The sequence below is a fragment of the Fukomys damarensis genome, unplaced genomic scaffold (assembly GCF_012274545.1).
Source record: "Fukomys damarensis isolate Sample0158 unplaced genomic scaffold, DMR_v1.0_HiC HiC_scaffold_9, whole genome shotgun sequence".
Lineage (NCBI taxonomy): Eukaryota > Metazoa > Chordata > Mammalia > Rodentia > Bathyergidae > Fukomys > Fukomys damarensis.
Window position 1 is genome coordinate 43,937,598 of NW_022900921.1, and position 14,387 is coordinate 43,951,984.

Genomic DNA, 14,387 nt, shown 5'->3' on the forward strand with positions numbered 1-14,387 from the left:
CTTTAACTCATGTGAATTAAATTAATTTCAAGAAGCAGCCCATAGTATGTTTGCAGTGAATATGCTTTTCAATATAGCATCTTTAGGATGGGGGGTTAGACTTAGAACGAGAGGATTAGATAAGTGAAAGATTTAGAGCAGGTTTGAAGTGAATCCAGAGGTTGTAGAATTACCTTACTATCCTTACAAAGCTATTAGCTTCAGTGGGGATAGAGAGAGTGCAGGAATAAGGACAAGAATATATCCCCTTAACAACAACAGGCGCTTGCCTTCCCTTGAAGGTACAGAGCCATGAGTGAGGTAAAATGAGTGGAGAAAAGAACCTAAAGAGAAACCCCTCCTAAAAACAAAAAGTTATAAGAGAAGAAGTCTGAGTTAGGGCAGGAGCCGGAATAAAAAGGGAGATGAGGGACAATATGGTGGAGCAAGAGACTGAGTTGGAGAGAGAGGACAGAAAAAAGAAAGAAATTTTAGGGTGGAATGAGGAAAAGAAAAGAGAGAGAGAGAGAGAGAGAGAGAATTTGAAGGGCCTCTTTTAGACTGTCTCTGTTCTCATATTATACCTCATGTACAGCCATATGCAGAACCGAATCCCCTGATCTCAGCTAGCCAATGGCAGTTCCTCACGACTGAGACCAAACACAGTCTACAAGGCCTAACTTGAGTTTTCCTACCCTCAGGGTTGAACTCCACTTAGTTCTATTACAGGTTTCCCCTGTCCTTTCTTTAAAGATGTTCAAAGTTGGGAGCTCAGAAAACTACCCTTCATGAGAACCTATGCCTCTGCAGAGTTGGTCTAAGGACTGGCCCAATCAGGAGGTTTGAGAACGGGGGTGGGGTGGAGGGAAGCTCTTGGGGGTGTTTCAAGGACGCCCGCGCGGCTACCTTCCTTACTGGGTCTGTTGTTGCACAGTCCGGGAGGTCACACACCCACCGGGTGATCTCAGGCAGGCAGGCAGCTGAAGAGACCCCTCCGGGGTCTTTGGGTCCTTGCTGGGTCTGTGTCGCACAGTCCGGGAGGTTGCGCACCCGCTGGGTGATCTCAGGCAGGCAGGCAGCTCTTCGCAGCCTGTGTTCATCTCACAGCCTTCACAGTGCTCGCTAACAGATTTGTTCTCAGAAGGGAACTGGGCACTCAGCAATGTCAGAAGTGAGTGCTTTAAAACCTTTACACCAGGTGCACCCACCAGAGACTGGCAAAACCCTTTCTTTGCCCTTTAATGCTACTTTCTTTCCTGGATAAAATGCCCTGTTTGGTAGTCAACACGGAGTGTGTGATTTAGTATCCAGTAAACACTCAACTTTCTTTCCAGCTGTATCTAAGGTCATCTTGGGCTCCTTAGAGGATATCAGGATCATATCAAAGGGAACCAAATGGTGTCCCTTGGCCTCATCAGTCTTTATCTGTTGTGAATGAAAACTTATACTGTGGGTTGGTTCTCTACCCCAGCTCTCCAGGGACCTGGGCATGTCCTCCTCCACTCTTGCTCTTACCTACAGAATGCACATGGTTCTGTCCCCATTTTGGTGATAGCTGATGGCTTCTATGTTGATGACCAGGGTCCCTCACCAGTGATGGCTTTTTTCCTCCCCCTAAGTTACCTGGAGTGAACTGGAGGGTGCCTACCACCAGGGCAGCCTGCTTCCCATCTTTTATCTTTTCTTACTTTCAGCTACAGTGTATGCAGTTTCCACCAGTTAAAAATTAGTCCTAGGATCCACAGGCAATTTCTTGGCATCTTCTCTGGGTATCAGGAGGGTTCTGATATTGTGGATGAAAAATGATAAAGGTGTGAACAGTTTATAGCTCTACAGACTTGTAGCTCCTTAACCTGCTAAAATGGGTAAGACCTTAGATTTTAAGAAGTCATTGCCAAAAGTATTGGGGTTTTATATTCATGATGAAAATAAACTAGTTTTGTTTTGCTCCAACCTCATGTTACTTAACCGTTGAACTATATAACTATTTAAGAAGCAGATTAAAAAAGGTATAATTGTATATATACAAATACATGAACATATAAAATGTTCACCAAGCTTTTAAGGAATCAGTGTTGGGATTCATTTGCATGTTTTGTCATCTCTGTCAGTTCCTTTATGGAGTAAATGTTAGAAGGCTCAATGAGAACTTCACTTGTAACACCAGTGCTGTCATGGTTTAGGGGTGGCAGGATGATTCACTGCGTCTTTCTCCCCACTCCTTCCGTTCAGAAGTTGTTTATTGAGCCCTTTCTTTGGATACTGGCTGGGATGAGAGATTTATTTTCTCTTTGAAGACTTGAATGGACAAACATAGGTGGGAGAAAATCAATAAGTAAATTTAGATCTTAAATGGAGCATAGCATATTATTCAGGATTTAAGAATCCAAGCTCTGAAAGTCAGACCACATGGATTCAGATCCTATATATAAACTGAAGTTCTCAGAACAAGATGCATCTTATTAAAGATCCTGTAAACTATGTGACCTTGGCTGTTCACACCATTATGATTGTAGATAAATGGAATGTTTTGAGAGCCAAATGATCTTGGGCTTAGTTTCTATCTGTTATTTTCTTTCAGCCTGGGTATCTGACCTAGCATCCTGGTGTCTATTGGAAGATATCACTAAGCTTAGCAGACCTTTAGCCTCCACCAGCCCACAAGCTATGAATGCTGTAAGATAACATCAGAAGCCTGGAGAAAAGATGTCTGCTTTGCTTGTAGCCCACCTATCTGATGTTCCCACTATACATTTATTGAATGTATTGACTTAAGACTTTCTTCTGTGGCTATGAAAGTTTATGTCTTTTGGTGTAACATGAATCCATGCCCATAAATATGGTCCCTCATATTTGGCTCAGAATGAATCACTTTTAAAGCTTTCTTTAAAGCAGAATCATTATTTTACCTCAACATTATTCATCACACACAGGGAAGGTATTTGTTTTAGACTCTTAATAGCAGAAGTAGTTCTCAAAGTGTAATCCTGGGACCTCTTGGGGGTCTCCAAAATCCTTTCAGGGATTCTGCATTGACAAACCTACTTTCATAGTAAGAGTGGGATGTTATATATCTTCTATTGTTTAGACATTTGCTCTGGTGGTAAAAGAAAAAGAAAGTAACTGTGGGGAAAATGGATGACAGAAGAATACTCCAGGTGTTACTAGGATGACAGGGTTGTATCCCACAGTGTTGAGGAATGAAAATGTGGACAGAGGAAACAGAGTGAAAACAAATTTATTTAAAAGCCATAAATGCAAGGAAGTAAAAATATAAAGACAAGCAAGTAGCAGGGCGTGGTAGCACACACCTGAAATCCCAGCATTTGGGAGGCTGAGGCAGGAGGATCGATGTGAGTTCAAGACTGGCCTGGGCTACATAGTGAGTTCCAGGTCAGTCTTAACTACACAGTGAAGCCCTGTCTAAAAAAAAAAGAGAGAGAGAAGGAAGTAGACCTGCTAGCTATGAGGGGGTCCTGTGTAGGATACTCAAAGAAGCTGCTTGTCTAGGGGGTTTTTAAGGGGTTTAGACGGGAGCTCAGGCAGTGTGTAAGCAATAGAATCTCCTCCCTGTAGGACACTACTTTCTTTTCATGGTCTAATCTATGCAGTGTCCCTGCAGGGGCCTGAGCCTTGAGCCAATTCCTGGCTCTGGGGAGGTCCCAGACCGCTGCAGGAGGCCTGGCAGATACTTTTGTAAGGTCTTTAAAGGATCCTGGCTTAGCAGACTTCTTTTTGGGGGCTTCTTGACTCTGTTTTGAGGCCTCTGTCCTTATTGTTTAAGAGAATCCTAACCTTTGTCTCACTATTTCCTGTTACACTAGCAGCAAACCAAAACTGAGTACCATTTCATCCTTCACCTCCATGCACTTGCAGTAAAAACAAACCAATAGCATCACTGAGAATGTCCTCCGGGAAGCATTCATACCCCTTGCAACAGACAGGAAAGGGCACATTTCTCCTGCTGTATACCAAAAGTTGGTGATTGCCTGGAGGCAAAGCTCTTGAGCAATGGCTTGGAATGCAAACGTTTCTTTTGTGGAGCACCATTTTTCTTTTTCCTTCCTTTCCTCCTTCCTTTTTCCTTTTTCTAGAAATGACTCACATTTATCCTTCCTTGTTGCAGAGTAATACTCCACTGTGTGTAAATGCCACATTTTTTTAATCCAGTCATCTTTTGATAGACATACAGGCTGCTTCCAAGATTTAGCCATAAGCTATATTTATGCTATAAGCGTGAGTCGTGCTGCTGCTACACCACTAAGCATGGATCGCTGTAATATAATGTCTTTTACCTTTTGAGTAAGAGAACTTTGTGTGTCCACCTGCTGACATGGCCCTAACAGGAGTGACTAGTGAGGAACCGAAAAGAGGCCAAACTCCCTCCGTTTTAGCTAAGCCAGATTAGATGTTCCATTATTCAGGCTGACCTTTAAATTCTGCAGATAGCCTTCCGTTGCCGAAGAATAGGAATTGCAACTGAGCAGTTTCCAGGAATCGCAACTGGACGGTTTATTCGAGAAACTGCATCCAGGTCAAAGTATGGCGAAACCGGCTGTGGCAGTTAGATGACTAAGATAAACCTCCAGCGCAAACCCCTGCCCGCGCCCAAATAGTAGCCAATAAGTTTGAAGTATTACATCTTATAATATCCAATAGTAAGTTTGAATTATAGGCCAATAGAATCAGCAGAAATTGTAAAAAAAAAAAAGCCAATAGAATAAAGAGAATTTCAAGCCACCCAAGCCCTATAAAAATAGGCTAATTTAGTGGGTCAGGACTTCCAGTTTGAAGCCGCTGTGTCAGTGACACTGGGAGTCCAGGCTTGAGCTTGCAATAAACTCCTCGTGTATTTATATCAGAAGAGTTTCCTGGTGGTCCTCTTGGGGATTTTGCAACTTGGGCACAACACTAGATGTGTCTATATCAAGCTTTCTGTGATTTCCCCCTGCGCTGTCTGTGTGACCCATGGCCACAGGCTCCTGCTACATCCCAGAGAGCTGTGGGCAGGTCCCTGGCAATGCTGAGGGCCACCGATCCCCACCCCCATCCTTGGTTGTAGGTATCTAGTGAACAGAGTGAGAGGCAAGGAGAATTTTCTGCTAAAAATCAGAAGATGTGATTCCCATTCTAGTCATGCTATGGACTCTGGTGAATCACTTAACTTTTGGACCCCAGTTAGTTTTCTAATAGAAAATCAGCCTGGTATTTTGAATGACTGCCGTGCATCCTTCTAGCTCTAGTTGACTGTTGTTTGGAGAAAACCAGCGGTCACTGGACGAAATGTATATTTATACTGGTGTCACAAATGTAGCTAAGTGTAGAAGGAGAAATTTAGGAATATTTATCTCTAAGAAGAAAACAATAAAAAGAAATAAGGGGGGGACCAAGAGATGAGTACATTGATTTTTGTGTATGTGGTATATAGTTAGATAATTAATACCCTTCTAGCTGGTTGAAAACATAATTACTATTTTCTCTCCAATCATGGAAGAATGGAACCTATTTTTGTGTCTCCTAACTTGTAAGGAGAATGTGAATTAAGCTAAAGTTACTATTTTCTTTCTTTTTTTTTTTTTACAGGGTATGTTATTCAGAATGCAATAGTGAGACAATTTCTTACAGTAAAGTAATGTAGTGCTGGGTTGGCATTTTGAAAAATTGGCTCTATCTCTCTTCTAGTATTGAGTTCACATGGCATGGAAAAATGTATCCATCTCAGATAAGACCAACTAATATTAAAGTACAAATAGACTGTAAGGAGTAACAGACTTCTGCTGTCTTTAGGCTGAAGACTGTTTGGGGGACCTTATCAGAATAGCTCTACATCAAGTGGAAAGTCAGAAATTCACCATGCATAAGTTCTATTTTCTTCACCATACAAACTTCTCCCTCATAATAATTTAGCTTCAGCAGAGGTGCATTGATTCTCCACACACAAGGGAACCACTTGGATTGTATAAAGAAAAGTCAGATCTCTGTATTCTGTTCCCTAGAGAATTCAAGCAAATCCAGGTATAGCCTGGAGACCCTAATCGTCAAGTCTCCAGATGTAGTTAGAAACAATGGCACAAACTTATAATCCTAGTTATTGGGGAAGTTGAAGCAGAAGAATAGAGTTCAAAACCAGATCTTATCTCAAAATAAAATTTAAATGGACTGAGGATGTGGTAGAATGCTTGCCTGCCATGCCCAAAGCCCTGAGTTCAATCCCCAATACCGAGGGGAGAGGAGAGTTCCTCAGTTGAGTCCTGTGTAAGCTACGTTTGGGAGCACCAATTTAATCAATGTCCTGAGTTTCAAGGTATTCTTAGTACTTAGATGTCAATGGTCATAAGATCCTAAGTAGGATTGGAGCAGGGAAACAGTGCAGTAATTATGCTGAAACTCTATTTGTTAAGTGAAAATGGTCATTATGTATCCTTATAGCTACATTACTTTTCTTTTTTAGATTCACATTCAAGTCCTCTTTATTTGTAGTCTAAAGACTGCCCTGATTCCATGGCAATGAAGCACAGTGTCTTGGGAACCAGTAGCCACTGGTAGATAAGTGTGATCTTATCGCTTGTGAGCTCTTAGGACTGTGTGCTTCTAAAACTTGTAAAAGAGTACCAGCATTTTGCCTTCATTTGTCTTTTGGTCAAAACTTTTTATTTCTCCCGCCACCTCTTAATTAAATCATATGACTGGATGTTCAAAAGCTCTTCTTCAAATGTGGCGGGAAGATTCAGAGAGAGACCATTGCCAATGAAGGCTGCAATAACCTTTTCCAGCTTTGGACATTCTGTAATAGGAGAGCTTTGATGGTTACCACTGCCTTTAAACTGTTCTGCTTTGAACACCCAAAGGCAGGGTTTTAATGTTGTGTTGCAGTTCTAAACCTTTTCTTTGTTAAGGAAACTCAGGACTTGAAATTTAAGCTAATAGGGCCACATCTGGAGCCACTCCTGAAGTGATAGTGGGGTGACCAGACCTGCACAAGCACATGTGCAGGCAGTGGTAATTCCATGACCGCCTCTCTCCCTGCTGGTGCTGGAAAACTTATTTTCATTATTAATTGTAAGAGACAAACATGGATCTAGGTGATGCCTTAGTTCTTTGTTAGAGTTAGGATAAAGAATGTCTTAAACAGAAGGGGATACTACCTCGAACCCTTGATTGAGAGTACTCTGTTAAAAACCACTAAGGACCAAATTTTTCCATTCATAGATGTCTATCAAATGCTTACTGCATACCAGTTACTATACAATTTGCTGGAAATCCATAATTTATAACAATAATAGCACCTATACAGGGCCCACTATATGTAAGCAATATTTTTCAGGGTGCACATAGCAACTATTACTGGCTCATGAAATCAATTTAGTATTTCACAACCACCATTAAAATAATAGAAGAGACAAAAGAGAACTAAATAGGAAATAGGAAAGTGTTTCCCTCTTATTAAGTATAACAATCATTCATAAAACTTCTATTTCATACACACATGCAACATGCTTTTCCTATTGTTTGAGTCAAAACAGTTATAAAACCTATAAGCCAGAACATTATTGCAGGAAACTTTTTTTTGTTTTTGTTTTTGAGACAGGATCTTGCCATATAGTTCAGGCTGGTCTGGAGCTCATTATGTAGCCCAGACTGGCCTCAAACTTTTTATTATCTTCCTGCCTCAGCCTCCTGAGTGCTGGAACTACAGTGTGTACCACCACACCTGGCTCTACAGCAAATATGAATATGCAGTTTTTCATATTTTTAACTTCTGAAATTAATATGCATCTCTCAAAGAAAGAAAATCAGACAAAGGACTATTATCAAGGATATATAAAGAACTCAAAACTATCAGCCCCCCCAATATAAAGACCCTATTCAAAAATGGGCATCCGAAATGAACAGACATTTCTCAGACAAAGAAGTAAAAGCAGCAAGTAAATATATGAAAAAATGTTCCACATCACTGATCATTCGAGAGATGCAGATGAAAACAACACTGAGATTCCTCCTCACCCCACAAAGAATGGCTGCTATCAAGAAATCACACAATAACAAATGCTAGCGGGGTTGTGTGGAGAAAGGAACCCTTTTCCATTGTTGGTGGGAGTGCAGACTGGTGCAACCACTATGGAAAACAATATGGAAATACCTCAAAGAGATTGGAGATTCTCCAAAGATACCTGGAGATTCCATTTGACCCAGCCATCCCTCTGCTGGGTATCTTTCCAAAAGAACTAAAAGAATCATATCACAGAGAAGTATGCACACCCATGTTTATAGCGGCACAGTTTGTAATAGCTAAATCTTGGAAACAGCCCATTTGCCCATCTGTTGAAAACTGGATAAAGAAGATGTGGTTTTTCTATAAAATGGAATATTACTCAGCCATAAAGAATGAAAAAATAGATTCATTCATAGGAAAATGGATACATATTGAAGATATACTCCTAAGTGAAATAAATAAGTCTCACATGTGTAAATACCGAATAGTTTCCCGGGTGTGAATAATCTGCAATAATACATAAGATCCTAATAAGATTACTGACATTTAGAAATGGGAAGAAAGGAGCTAAAGGTGTGGGGAAGGTGGGATGGGTAGGGGAAGGGTAATAAGGGAAAAGAAAAAGATGTGTGATAATGAAAAGATGAAAATAAAGTTTGTAGATGGGGAGGGGAGGAGGGGGTGAAGGAAGGGCAGGGGTAAGGGGAAAAAATGAGAATCAAGACTTGTCATGTAGAGGTACAAGATCCCAACAATGAATGTAACTGTACTGTATCCCTAAAATGTACCAATAAACTCAATTAAAGCTGAAAAAAAGAAAGAAAATTATAGATCAGTATTTCTCAAAAACACAGAAAATCCTAAGTAAAATAATAAATTGAATCCTGCAATATAGAAAAATGATGCTATATCATGACTATATTCCAGCAAAACAAGTAGTATAATTCACGTTAAAAGCATATAGGACAAATGAATATGATCATCTCAGTAGATGAAGAAAGGCATTCCATTAAAATTCATTATGTAGGTGGAGATAAAGCTCAGTATAGATAGAGCACTTGCCTAGCATGTGTGAAGACCTGGACTGCAACAACAACAGCGACAACAGCCAAGACTCTTTGCTTGGATGTAGCTGCGTGGTAGAGCACTTGATTAGCATGTGCCCAGGCCCTGGGTTGCATCCTCAGTACTGAAAAAAAGTCAATACCCAATATTGAAGGCAGCTATGTTCATCACTGTACCACCAATACTTGATCTCATCTTGATAAAATTCTTGGCAAACAGTTTCTACCATCTGATCATGGTTGTCTAAAAAACAAAAACAAATACAGAAAACTTCTATAGCTACCACCGTATTTGTTGGGTGAATAAAGCAGATTTAAATATTGTCACTGGTTCATGAGGAAGGAGAAGTGAAATTGTCTGCATCGGTCACTTTCTCATTGCTGGGACAATATACCCAACCTCTACTACTTTAGGGAAGGGAAGTTTACTTTTTTTTTTTTTTTTTTTTGCAGTACCAGGAATCCAACTCAAGACCTTGCACTTGTGAGGCAGGCACAACACCACTGAACAAAATCCCCAGCCCTGTAAAAGTTTAATTTGATTCACAGTTTTGGGGGATTCAGTCCATGGGTTGGCAGACTCCAAGGCAGAAACAGTATTGTGGAAGGGCCTGGTCGAGGAAAAGGTGCTCAACCTATGGCATTCTGGAAGTAGAGAGAAAAGGGAGGAGCCAGAAACCCACCTCTTATTATGCCCCTTCCTAACGGCTCCTTCAGCTACAAATTCGTCAGTGGGTAAACCCATGGTTAAGTCACCTTCCACACACATGAGACTTTCAGGGAACATTTTAGACCTAAATGGTAGCACTAGCTTTAATCATTGATGGAATGATTGAGTACAGAGAAAATCCAAAAGAAATATAATCTTTTAATCCTTCATAGACATAGAGATTTCATAAGATTAATATTATCTTCTCTTCACATGTTCCGTAGATTAGAAAGTCCTAGCTGGAAATAATTTCATGAGAAAATGTTTAGTTGTAGATTCAATTACTGGAACTGATACAAGGACATTGAAAATCTTTATATTCTTTTGTTTTTTGAGATACTGTGTTTTGGAGAAAATGTTTATTTCATTTAAGTTTTCAAATTTTCATAAAGTTATTCATAATATCTTTCTTTAATATCTCTGGAATCTGCATTAATGTCTCTCTTCTCATTCCTGATATTGGATATTTGTGTTTCTTTTTGCTTTTGAGCCTTGCAAAAGTTTAAAATTCATTAATATAAGAATACAACTTTTGGTTTTGTTGATTTTTCTATGTGGCACACCTGCTTCTACTTTATTCATTTCTGCTTTTATCTTTATTGTTTCTCTCACCTTATCTTTTTGTTTATTTGCTATTCTTCTTGAGAAAGAAGTTTGGATCATTTATCTTCAGCCTTTCTATTTTCTAATATTTGCATTTAAAGCTGTGTATTTCTAAGTACTATTTTGGTTGCACCTTGTAACTTTGATATGTAATATCATAGCTCAGTGCTTGCTCTGTTTAATTTGGTAGCTTTTCCTGTCAATGTCCAGTTATTGGGTTTTTTTTAGGGGGTGGAGATCAAAAGTAGGCAGCATAGTTTTGCAACCTGCAGAGCAATATTTTATATATATATGAATACATCTTTTAGCACTGAGCCTTCAAATGGTTTTGATCAGGATAGCATATTTTGATTATTCTTTGCTTATATAAAGCCTCTAAGAAATAACACCTCAAAGTCTTTTTAAAAACATCAGGAATTGAGTTTTTTCCTCTCTAAGGAGGAAAGATTTAAGTTGGCTCAATTGTTATTTGTTCTTAACTATTCAGTATTTACTTGAGTAAATACAAAAATGACAGTGATCCTCCTTTATCTTAATAAATAAAACTCAAAGTATTCAATCCTTCCAGAAAAATGGAGCTGCTAAATATTAAAAGCAATATTAAATATTAATACAATATTCTTAAAATCCAAATTATAGACATTGTGCATATAAAAATTTACTTTCAGAGTAACACTACCTACAGTCCAATTATGTTTGCAAGAACACGTTTATTATGCAAAACAGACTTTTTTCCCAAAGATATGGAGGAAAACAAGATGTTTTCTCCTCTTTTCCTGAGATATTTGGGTGGCTAAGGTGGAAAGATGGAAAGCTTGAGCCCAGCCTGAGCAACCTACTGCCTTAGCAAAAAACCCTGTGTGTCAAAATAAAAAAATAAAAAATAGGGCTGGGGATGTAGCTCAGTGAAAAGGCCCTCTGTTCAATGGTTCAATCCCTTGTACCTCCAAAAACTTTGAAAACTCAGGCCAAGGAGATTGAATCCTGCAATATGGAAATGGGGCAGAATGGGATTATAGACAAATGAAATCTAGGACTGGTAATATTTTATCTCTATAGTTTTGGGTCTCTAATGGTATGTGTAGTTCCCTTAAAGATTAATTTTACCTGATGCTGCAGACATTTCTTGGCTCATGGCAAATGGAGGGTGAAAACTGCCTACTTAGTTCTTAGTGACGGTTCCAAGTTTTCAGGAAGGAGCTAGAAGTCATGTTGGGAACCCAAACATTTGATTTAGAAGCCTTAATATTTTGCATATACTTTGACTCCAGAAGTCCGTGTCTAGAAACTATTCTAAGGAAGTAATGATTTATATATATGAAGGCTTACATACAATGATAGCCATCATAATGTTGCTTGTAATTGTACAGACTCTGCACAAAGCCTAAGTGTTTTTAATTAGGTAATGTAAGCTTACTACAATATCATAGAATGAAAAATGATGCTGAATATTTAATAATGCAGAAAAATATTAATGCCCTATTTTAAGGTAAAATATTTGATGTAATATAATTTTTACTTTTTAAAAAGATACATTATATATTTGTGCCCTGATAATAGATCAGAAGGTTAAATGCAAACCATTAACAATGGAGGGGAGATTATAGGTGATTTTATTTCTGTGGTTTAAAATAACTTTTTAAAAATCCATACATTTTATTTGTGATATCGAAAAGTAGATGTTGTTGCTTTGTAAATTTCTTTAAAGCAATTCAGAGATGAAAGAAATTGGACCCTTGCTGTGAGAATTTACAGATATTCTATAGGAGGGGTGGCTTGTTTTTTCTTTTCTCCTCTGCATCTTCTGGGGGTAAATCTTACTTCCCCCAACTGAACTAGGAGATCACAGAGGCCTCGGCAGCATCACAACAATGACAGTGATGTGAGATTACCAGCAGACATTCACCACAGTGATAGCTACCCAGTGCCTTTTGGCCAAGGCTTTCAGGTTTGGAGGCAATCAATCCCCACTCATGAATGTATCTCACAAATAAAGAAGTCAGACTTCCAGCTTCTATGGGGGAAACAACGCTGGTAGCAGTTACATGCACCATGAACACCCTCAAGCCACACACAGGTGATACAGGGGTGTAGGGTCTGCATAACACTTCTGAATGACTATTTCAAGGGAAGGCAAGGTTGCCCACCTTGAAGGCAGCTGTTGCAAGGATAAGTGTGAGACTAAGTGACATTAGCTGCATTTCTGTGCCTGAAGCCATGCTTAAGAATGGTTCCTGTGGCCCGTCTTTTTTTTTGGTACCAGGGATCAAACTTGGGTCCTTGCTCTTGCAAGGCAGGTGGCAGACCACTGAGCAGAACCACTGGCCCATCCTGTGGCTTGTCTTAACCTAAAAGGCAAAGGGAACTCTGGGAAATGCAATTCTACCATCAAGCGCCTGGAAACATCCTGGGGGAATTTGCTGGTCACAGAACAGGAACCCCAGCGGGCAGAAGGAGGGGAAGGATTTTAGAGGAATGTTATAGGGTGAAGGAATATGCTGAGAAGGGTAGAAAAAGGAACCCCAGGGACAAAAGGCTTGGAGTCCTGCAGATGACTGAAATAAATGCCACCATGAGATGTTGAGGTGAGTCTTGGTGGTCTCTGAGTAGAAAGTTCAAATGTCAGGACCAGAGAACTGAGGCCGATGTCACAGGCTGTGAAGCAAGTGCTCGCTCTTGTGCTCAGGGCAGCAGTGCTGCGCTGGTGAGGGTAGGGCAGAGAGGGGCCACTTCTCTGGGGAAGGTCTTTGGGTGCTTCTCAGGAAAGGCACCCATGATCAAGCTGCAAGGTTTACCACTATGATATTCATGTACTAAAGAATTAGAGGTAACACAGAAGTCTGGAAAAGGGATCCACTGAGATGCTCAGTCCTCCCATGAAATGGAATGATGTAGGGCCATTACAAGTGACACCCATGGGAAGGCACTGAAAAACAAAAGAAAAGTCCAGGAATATAAAGATGGGGGTGGCTAGATTGATTTTTTTGTTTCTTAAAATATGCACATAAAAACTAAATAGTAAACCCTGAGACATGCGAACAACATGTACACCACAATTACGTGATAAGGTACAGCTGCAAACCTCAGACACCAGTAGTCAGGGACAAACCACAGACCAGAGAGCAGCAATATACAGGAAGAAAAAGACAGAAGCAACCAGGAAGAAAGAAAGGAAACAAAATGCTGAATAATATCTCTGCAGTCAACAAATGACTACCACAAGATGTACCACAAAATAGAACTAAAGTACTTCAAACAAGCTAAAATGCATTAAGACAATGATAGAAGCCAGAAAAGAAAGCAAACCAGAATTAGAAAAACTCAGAAATGAGCAGATAAAATCCCTGAAAGTGTAGAAGTAAAAAGAAAAAGTCATTTTCAGAAATGAAGAACAAACTAAAACAAACAAAAAATACGAGAGTGGATAAACAATACACTATCTTTATGAAGATAAATACGAGGTTAAAAAAAATTTAAAAAGAAGAAGATTTGAGGAAAAAAAAAAGGCAAACATTGAAAATAAACAACAGTGAAAAAAAATAAGAGTACCTGAAGAAGAAAACCAAAGCAAGGAAGGGGGAGAAACATACACTAAAAAGTATAATTCAAGACAACATTCCTGAAATAGAGAAAAAAAATGAAACTACCTATAAGAGAGCACATTACATATTCCACGATCACACTGGTATGATCAAGACTAAGGTCAGTTCTGGTAAGGGTACTGGGTTTTACTGAAAAAGAAAATTTTATCTGAGCTCTAGAAATAAAAGAACCCATGAATTCCATGAGAAATAAGATTAGATCATCATCAGACGTTTTGACACCAGTGGTTTATGCTAGAATAAAATGGAGGAACATATACATATGTTCATGGCAATTTCTTACAAATTTGCTATCTCTTCAAGTCTTTTTCAATTTGAGGTTTCTGCTCTGTCCTTTCATTTCTTTACAATGTATCTGTTAAAGATCCTGGGCCTGTGTCCAGTAGAGCTTCTCAGACTGGGTTTTGCTGCTTACACATTCATGGTTCAGTTCACCA